General features: G+C 35.7%; 1 long non-coding RNA gene across 1 annotated transcript; it reads left to right on the plus strand.

Annotated features, from left to right (window-relative positions):
• The first annotated feature begins 6,060 nt into the window (after positions 1–6,060).
• On the plus strand, positions 6,061–7,652 carry LOC116416497. The gene is made up of 3 exons (XR_004226894.2): positions 6,061–6,495; positions 6,573–6,678; positions 6,749–7,652. It is a non-coding gene; the product is annotated as an uncharacterized LOC116416497 (long non-coding RNA).
• The last annotated feature ends 2,028 nt before the right edge of the window (positions 7,653–9,680 follow it).

Below are 9,680 nucleotides of genomic sequence, written 5' to 3' on the forward strand. Positions count from 1 at the left end.
ATTACTTGTGCATCAACCGGAAAAGCCGCTGTTGCAATTGATGGAATAACAGTGCATACAGCTCTCAAAATATCACTGTCAAAGTTATTGACACTATCTAATGAAATGGCACAGCTTTACAGAGCGTTATTTAAATTCGTTAAGGTTATAATTATTGATGAAATTAGCATGATGGATGCGGAGCTGTTAGCACAAATTGATTCTAGATTGAAGCAGATAACTGGGAATTTCAAAACTAATTTCGGTGGTTTAGATATAATTTTAATTGGAGATTTGCGACAATTACCGTCTGTTCAGGCAACTCCAATCAATAAGCCACTTAGACAACGGATGGTTGGCCAGTTTTGTGGCGAGGATTACGATTTTATGAACTGACACTTGCTAACTAAGGTCGGAAATAGCATTCAGCTAGATGACGCTGAACTCGCTCTTATAGAAGCAAGATTTTACAAAAAAGTGATGCTAATCGATTGTGTCCAGACGGGATACTCTTATTCCTTACCAATCACTCAGTTAATGAGTACAATAATTCAATTTTACAGCGCTCAGAAAACAAAACTATTTCTATTGCAAGATATATTATTACCGGGTGTCAAAGTAAGGAACAAGAAACTTTTGTAACACAAAAGCTGCACAAAATGTCTGTCATTGATATTCGTAGTTTATCGTATGAAATTATATTCGTGATAAATAAATGCTATATAATTACAACTAATATCGAAGTATCAAATGGTTTGGCAAACGGTGCAGTTGGAGACTTGGTACGCCTTGAATTTGATGTTAATGATGAGGTCAAGAGAGTTTGGCTACAATTTCCAAACTCACCGAAAATTGGTCAAAAATCTAGATTAAAAGCAGCACATTATGCTGCTACGCACAACATTAGTCCTCAAGCTGTACCAATAGACCGAAGAACAAGTAGCATTCCTCTCAATAACAATAAAACTATCCTTGCCAAAAGAAATCATTTTCCATTAATTCCGGCGTTAGCTATGACAATACATGAATGACAAGGATGCACTTTTAATCAAGTTGTTTACGAATACGAAAGGAAGCATTCTCAACAGTTAGTATACGTCGCTTTATCCCGTGTTACGAGTATAGAAGAACTTTACATTACTACCTTCAAAGATGATCCAAGCAAATTCATATTTTATCATGGTCGACGAAATGATGAATATAGTATATATAATATATGTCTCTTTGCAAGATGAATTCCGTAGATTATCTCTTAAAAAATTACAAACAACAGCAGAAATGATTACAGATTTCATTACAACTAAAAAAGGATTGTCATTTGTTACTTTTAATTGCCAAAGTCTTCGATCTCATGCGCTAGATCTTACTGATTCCGTCTTTAGAAATAGTAATATATTACTTTTAACCGAAACTCGGATGAGCCCTCAAGAAGATGTTATCGATGTACCAGATTTCAATTGTATAGCACGTTTGAATCGGAAAAATAAAAGAGCAGGGGAAGTTGCTATTTTTCAAAATGTACGTGACACTGCCAACATTGTCACTAAACATATATCATTGCAAATTAGAAGACCGATAAACTTAGATGTTCAGACGTCAGAAATAGCTGAAATATGCTCTGCTCACTGCATTTTAGAAGATGGTCAAATATGTGTCATGTCGGCGATTTACATTTCACCAAATCAAAACATTCCAGACATAATTCAATTCATCCACAGATCACTACTTGCATTCACTGAGGTGGGGGCTCGGGAGCTTGGTACAAATGACCATAAAATTCCACTGATTTTAGCAGGAGATTTTAATGTTAACTTTGCTGACCAAGGTGCACAACCATTAATTACGTTCCTCATAAATAAATTTCATTTAGAAATGAATAATGATTCGCAACAATCAGCTACTAAGTACGGCACAACATTAGATGCAGTATTTTCAAGATTTTTATATAAGATAGATTCAAAAACGTTCATATCATATTTTAGTTACCACAAACCAATTGTTTCTTTTATTGAGTCAAAAAATGAAGATGCCTGTGATTCTACTGTAGATAAATAAAGTTGTAAATAAAATTTGTACAAAATAAATTTCTATACAAAAAACGATATTTTCATTTTTCACCTATTTTTAAAAAATAATTGAATTCCATAACACCTATTGCAGTATTCACTTCTATCGGCTTTCCCCGAGACAGCCTTATTTTTTATTTATTTTGTGCTTACGGCGTTCACGCGTGCCATTTGTTGTTTTGTTTCTTTTTCGAAAATGTATTTTATTTATTTGTTTTTACGCATTTGTTTTACGTTAATTTTAAGTTTTATGTATTTTACCGTCTGTCAACTTTGTTAGGACTACAGCGACAGTCCACTCCTGCACTTATTTTGTTGTAAATATACTCTATAGCAATTATGACTAAAACAGACCCTGAGTCCCTAGTCTGTGAGTAAATAAATTCTAATTCGCATTCTAATGGTCCAAACTAGGATAAAAGGCTTCTTAGTTACTAGTCCCTGGGCAGCAATAGCAGATCAGCAACCACATTGAATAATCGGAATGAATGTCCTGACCTCCATCCACGCTCGAATGTTTATGTGTCCAGTAAACCAGGAAAAGAAAAACCAGGGGCGAAGGCTCAGCAGACACCAGGCACAGAGGTTGCGATGGCTGCGAATAGGAAGTAGCTCCGAGGAAGATGAAGAAAATAGAAATTTAGTTTATCGCTTAAGTTTAGGAAATTGTAGTAGAAAATGAGTTATAGTTTAAGTTTAAGGTATTATAAGCGTATAATAGGCGAATTGTTTTGGGACAAGCAGGAAATATTTTTTGTATAGAATTGAGCGAATTACGATTCGAGCGGTTTTCGAGCTCCACTCCGGATATTATCGTGAGCACACGTTACTACAAGGAAAGCGAGAGATAGACCCACGCCGACGAAATCGTCTCGTAAGCCCATGTGACGACTAGTTAGCCGCACCGAAACCCGAAATTCCGGATTGCCGTCGTGAGCACACGAGACAACCCGGAACATCCGAACGACACCGAATCTCGTCTACGTGAGCATACATGGACGGCACCCAGCGTCACCATAACCTCCTAACCTACGTCTCGATATATTGCTGCTCCCTCTGCCACTGTGAGCACACAGGGTTGAGGAAGTAACGATAATCTCGTCGACGATCCTCCAGGTCGTGCGCTCACGTCCTGGTGAATTTGAGATTAACTTCTAACCTCCACAACCAACTTTACGCTGACATCTCACGACTCTCTGTGCGCTCACGACTCTACGAGTCCAAGGGATAACCTCAAAACATTGTAACACCATTCCAACCGCACCTGTGCGCCCACAGAGCGATCGGAACCATTGTTACGTGACACATTCGGATCGGTGTAGCCGTGCGCACACGACACCACCGTACCAAATGAATTCTCTAACCTCGAAATCCGTTACCGACCCGTAACACCGCCACCGAACCACAATTGTACCGAAATCACGTAGTCATACTTGTAATTTGTTAACCACGTTAGTTTAAACCATTCCAATTGTAAAGGCTCTCGTTTCTTAACGAAACGCATAATTGATTTCTGTTTCAGCCGGGATTTAACACCTGACTCCCAACACTATTGTGTAGTTACGAAATATACTTCATTATTATTAAAATATAAAAACAGACTCATTATTGCTCCTTTTCCCTATCCAGATCCTGGATCCGACTGACTATCCAGTCTCTCGGGGGAAGTCATACCGTTAGCACCTGAGTCTTTTTATGGTCTATCTTCAAATTGCTTAAATTTGAAAACCGAGTTGTGATTCCATCGTCTATTCGTCAAGCAATTTTAAACGACATTTATTCCGTGCATTTGGGCATTGTCAAAATGAAAGGTTTAGCACGATCTTTTGTTTACTGGTCAGGAATTGATGCAGATATTGGATTTATTGCTAAATCTTGTGCTGAGTGAGCCAAGCATGCTTATGCTCCTCCTAAATTCAACAGACATCATTGGGAATATCCTAAAAGTCCATGAGAACGTATCCATATAGACTACGCTGGACTAGTAGCTGGTAAGATGCTTTTAGTTATCACTGATGCTTATAGTAAATGGCTTAAAGTGAAGGTCGCAAGTTCCAGTACTAGCACTGCTACACTCGATATTCTCGATCAGTTATTCGCTACTTACACTGAAAAAAAACACAGCCATTTTAACTGAACTCGCACCGGTAATCCGTCATTGTACGAAGACTCGCCAAAATTACCGTAGAGTTCAGCAGTTTTTAAGAATCAGTTCGTTCGTTTTTGCTGGTGTCCCGCGTAAGCGACCAATTTTACGAGTCGCGACTCGCCAAAACTACCAGTGGCACACCGTTGTTCTTACTGAACAGTCGTTACGGTGGCAGAACGGTTAAAACTACCGTACTTTACAGCAGAAACGACTGTGCTTTTTTTGAGTGTATGGAGTACCTAGCATTGTTGTTTCAGATAATGGCCGTTAATTTGTTTAAGATGAGTTTGAAACGTTTCTCAGGATAAGTGGAGTGAAATATCATAAACTTACTGCACCTTATCACCCTTCGACAAATGGTCAAGCAGAAAAATGTGTGGGTACAACAAAAAGAGCCTTACTTAAAATGGATACGACACAAGATTCTTTGCAAGGGAACTTGAATGAATTCTTGAGACAATATAGAAAAGCTCCTAATTCAACTACTAGACAACCACCTGCTTTATTATTTTTTTAAAGTTAAACATTCGCACAAGATTAAATCTTGTTCGACTCGAACCTATCAACGAGAAGATTGCTGAGAAAAATCAAACTGATTTTATCAATACATACCAAGAATTTAAACCACTTGAAAATGTTTATTTTCTTTCCGGTAATTCAAAATTAGATAAATGGATTCTAGGACAAATTAATTCTCGTTTAGGAGATCTGCATTATGAAATCAGTTACATGGAAAAAAAGTATAAGCGACACGTCGGCCAAATTCGTGCTTTTACAAAGAAATCAGAAGAAGGGGAAGAAAAAGAAAGAAATCAGAAAGAGTAAAATTTTTTGAAGATAAAATTGGTGCTAATTTGTGAGTGGTTAGATTAACTCATTTTACACTCTGTTAGAGGGAAAAGCCTTTCGGCATAAAAACCCTTTTATTTCGTTAACAAACTACACTGAAAGCACAATTTCGATGAGATTAGATTCGATATAGGCAAGGATGCCTGGCAGTCTCGTGGAGACAGCTTAGATTCGGTATAGGCAAGGATGCCTGGCAGTCTCGAGGAGACAAAGAGTCGCGAAGGAGCTCCGCACGCTTAGAAGGATAGTCGGTGACTAATGGACTAGCCGCACGAAAGAAGCGGGAGAGTCCCGCTCAAGATGGCGGAGGCAGCGACGCGCGGTGCTGCCATCACGCCAAACTCTGTCAGTACACACACACACACACACGCGCGCGCGCGCGCGCACACACACACATTCGGTGCGCGCGCAGGCGCAGAACGAAATTATGTACACGTCCAATGGATAGTTAGCATTGGACAAAATGTTGCGACATAACAATCATCTCGGATACGCAAATCACGAACAATTTACTCTCCACCAAGATAATTCAAGAAATCTTTATAAAGGAGGGAGGAAATGTAGTATATTTCAATAACCGTTCTTTTTAAGTTCTATTGTTTTTCATGCAACTTCATATTATTGATTGTAAAAATAACTGTCATTCAAAATCAACCTATCTTTGAGTAAACATCTTTGCACTTTCTCTAAGTTTACTTTATACATATACAATAATAATGTAAGTATGACTTATGTTTACTGTCACATAACCTCAATTTTTTGTTGATAAAAACAAGCTTAAAACGTGTATAAAGAAAGAAATAATAAAACTGTATTAATATCGACATTTATTATTTAAATTGCATGAAATAACCTACTTAATGCAAAATTTCATTTATTTTAGCAACTATTCATATACAGAGAGTGCGCGGGTATTCTCGACGTGAATCAGAATTTATGGGATCGTGACTGTTTCATTGAAATAGATTATATCAACTATTCCATTGTATCAAATGAAAATAATCAACTGTTTGCCGGTAAGTTATGTGATGTTTCTAAATTGCACAATGAGCTAACTTGTATATGTTATTTCTTTTAAGCATTAAAAAGTGATATGCAGCCAGTGGAATTATCAAATGATCAACTAGTGTTTCAAAAGAAGACAAAATTGACAAATAAATAATACTGGCTGTAGAAAAAAGGCCTGCATTATATAACACTAAAAATGTGTCAGTATAAGACCGAAATCGTCTCAAGAAGACTACTCTTTGGATACAAGTAGCCGAAGAACTAAGTCTAGATTTGACTGAAGTAAAACAACGTTAGGAATATTTAAGAAATAGATACATCATAACTAGAAGTAAAGTTTTAGCTTATAAACCCAGTGGATCTGCAGCAAAACCACAAAATGAATGATTCTTTCAAGTTTTACTACTGCATGCAGTCCTTGAATGACTCAACAGATCCAGTACGGTGAGCAAACATATTATGCTTTTATATCTGTACACATAATAATTGCATACATCTAATGGATTCTAATTTTTGTTAAGCCCCATTACATCTTTGCAAGAAGTGGAAAAATCAAGATCTTCTCCACTATCAAAAAAAATCAAGATCTAAAGATCGACCATGATTTTTATAAAAAACCAGCCTAACGTGTGTATTTTATTTGGAGTATTAAGAATTATACTAAAAGACATAAAATATAAATATAAATATGTTACAGATGCTAAGAAAAATGACCATGAAGATTTTGGTAATAAAGTAATGGATATACTGAAAGAGAAACCAGCCTTTGGATAAAGTTGACGGGTTTTTGATTCAAGTTGGAGAGTGCATGAGGAAAATACCTCAGAGTGAGCGATTGCCAGTTCAAATGCTAATTATAGGATTCTTAAATAAGAGCCCTGTTGAAAATATATACCTGGATATCCAGGTGGATTTTCCATATGCACAGAGAGGTCCAGTTGAGGGTCCAGTCCAGTATTATTATAAAAATCATGATATAGTAGGTTAATTTTCGGTTATTCTCTATAGGAATCCGTTTATGTTACATTATGAGATATAAATGTAAGTGTCGAAATGGCTAAGTCGTCATTCGTCTACTATTCAAAAAGTCTCGGGTTCGACCCCAGGTTTTAGCGATATGTTTTTTTACAATTATTTATTACAACTCTGATTGAACCATGAAATCCAGCACTGAATTCAGTCTGAAATCAATGCTGAATCCACGTTGCGTTTTCGGACAAATTCAATGTTGATTCAACGTTGATTCAACGTGGATTCAATACTGAATCAACGCCGATTTTAGACTGAAATCAATATTGAAATCAGCATTGAATCAACGTTGATCGTTTTGACGGGGAAATTAGATTAAGCTTATTTTGACCGTCAAGTACTCAAATACTTAGAAAAACTATTTAGTGTCCTAAATGATAGGCTGTGATTACTTAATCAGAAGAAAGTTACTTTTTATTTGAGATAAAAGTTTTTTGTTTAAGATTATAAATGTTTTATAGTTTAAAAAAATGTTAACTGATACATTCATAAAACTAGTTATAAGATATAAAGTTAATCGGTCCAAATGCATGTACCATTGTACCTGCTATGATTATGTTTGTTGACCCGCTGATGACATACACGAATAAAATGTAATTTATAATTTTGTATTATTATAGAAATCTTTTATTTATTGTTATAAGATTTATAAGAAAACACCTTACTCAAGCAACTAGTTACAGAACTGCAAGATAAAAACCAACTACAAAAATAAATCATTGAATTGCAAAAACATAAAAGTAACGCGACACAAACAAACATAAAAACTTATGCTGAAGTGATGAGAGATATAAAACCGAAGCCGAAGAGAGTTCCAAGTATAATAGTTAAGGCCAATGATACCGGCCATACAAACACAATGGAACTGGTCACGAAGTGTCTAGTTTCAGAGAAGAATGCACAAACTAAGTATATCCGCAAGAAGAATGACAGCGAAATTGAAATCAGCTGCATGAATACAAAAAGTCTAGAAAAAATTGAGAACGTGCTAAACAGGAATCTAAACATAACCAGCCAGATCAAGATTGAACAACAAGGTAATCCGAAAATAAAAATCACTGGTATAAACAATGTTACAAATATGGATGAACAGGATATTGAAGATGACATAAACACAAGGAACTTCAGACAATATAATAGCAATGGCAAGGTATTACACATGTACATAAACAACAGAACCAAAAACTGCACAGTGCTAATGGAAGTAACACCAGAAATCTACAAGTGCATACGTGATAACAATAGCAAAGCCTTTGTAGGTCATCAGTACTGCAAAGTCTAAGATCTGATAAACATTACCCCTTGCTATAACTCTGAAAGATATGGACACAGTGCATCTAAATGTAGAAATCAAACTGCTTGTATAAAGTGCTCCGGAAATCATAATGTGAGTGTATCCAAGAACATAAAAATTGAATGTGTGAACTGTATTTTTAATAATACTACATACAGAACAAGTCTACCTACGGATCACTTGCCAACAGACAGACTTAAGTGTAGTATACTCAAAAAAAAAGATCAAAAAATATATCAACTCTATTGATTACCCGATTGCACCTATATTACCGACATGGGATGAAGCAAGTGCACTAAAACAAATACACAGTCAACAAACTAACAAACTACTTTACCAAAGGAAGCCAGAGAAGAATACAGGAAATAAAACAAGTGCAACACAACAGCAACGCAGCAGTCACTAGACACCTTCAGCAAGCTCAGCAGGAACGGTCGTATAATGGAAGCACAAATAAATATAATTGAAGAAATACAAAATAGTATTCATGAACAGGAGAGGCTATACAGAGATCTTGAGACTTTTAATAAGGAAAGAAATAGTAATAACATTTTAATATTATACTTAAATATTAGAAGTCTAAATGCCAATTTTGATAAACTACAAATCCTTATTAAAAGCCTCAAAATAAAACCTTACGTTATTGTATGTACCGAGGTATGGAAATTAACGCATTACCAGTATTATAGACTCAAAGATTATAAGTTATATTACAATCATGGAGATATTAATAAAAATGATGGTATTGTGGTCTATGTAAAAGAGAATGTAAAGCGCACTAACGAGACGATAGAAATAAGTAAACTTAAAATATTAAATACTATTATTACCTTAAATAACAATAAACAACTAGAAATCTCTTCTCTATATAGATCGCATGGACTTAGTTGCACCCAATTTAATCAGAATTTCAAAACTTACTTAGAACAAAAAATAAAGGTTAAAAACCACATTATGATAGGTGATTTTATTTAAACATACAGGATCATAATCTTATAAGCATGGATTTCCTAAATAACCTACTAGAAAAGGGCTTCCTCCCAGGATTTATAAATACTACCAGACCATCAAATATAACTTCGAATGAAGGAACGTGTATTGACAATATCCTCATCAAAACGGATTTCCTAAATACAAAAGCACTAACTCTAAAGGTGCATATAACAGATCATTACCCCCCTGGTAGATATCTTGACTGGTTGTTGCCCAGTTTATCTCGAATTTAGAAAATTACGCCAATTTATGCTCGCCATTGTCTCCAGAAACCTCGTCATCTGCGATGTTAACTACTCAAAAACTCGAGAAA

Source organism: Nasonia vitripennis, assembly GCF_009193385.2.
Source record: "Nasonia vitripennis strain AsymCx chromosome 2 unlocalized genomic scaffold, Nvit_psr_1.1 chr2_random0007, whole genome shotgun sequence".
Taxonomy (NCBI): Eukaryota; Metazoa; Arthropoda; class Insecta; order Hymenoptera; family Pteromalidae; genus Nasonia; species Nasonia vitripennis.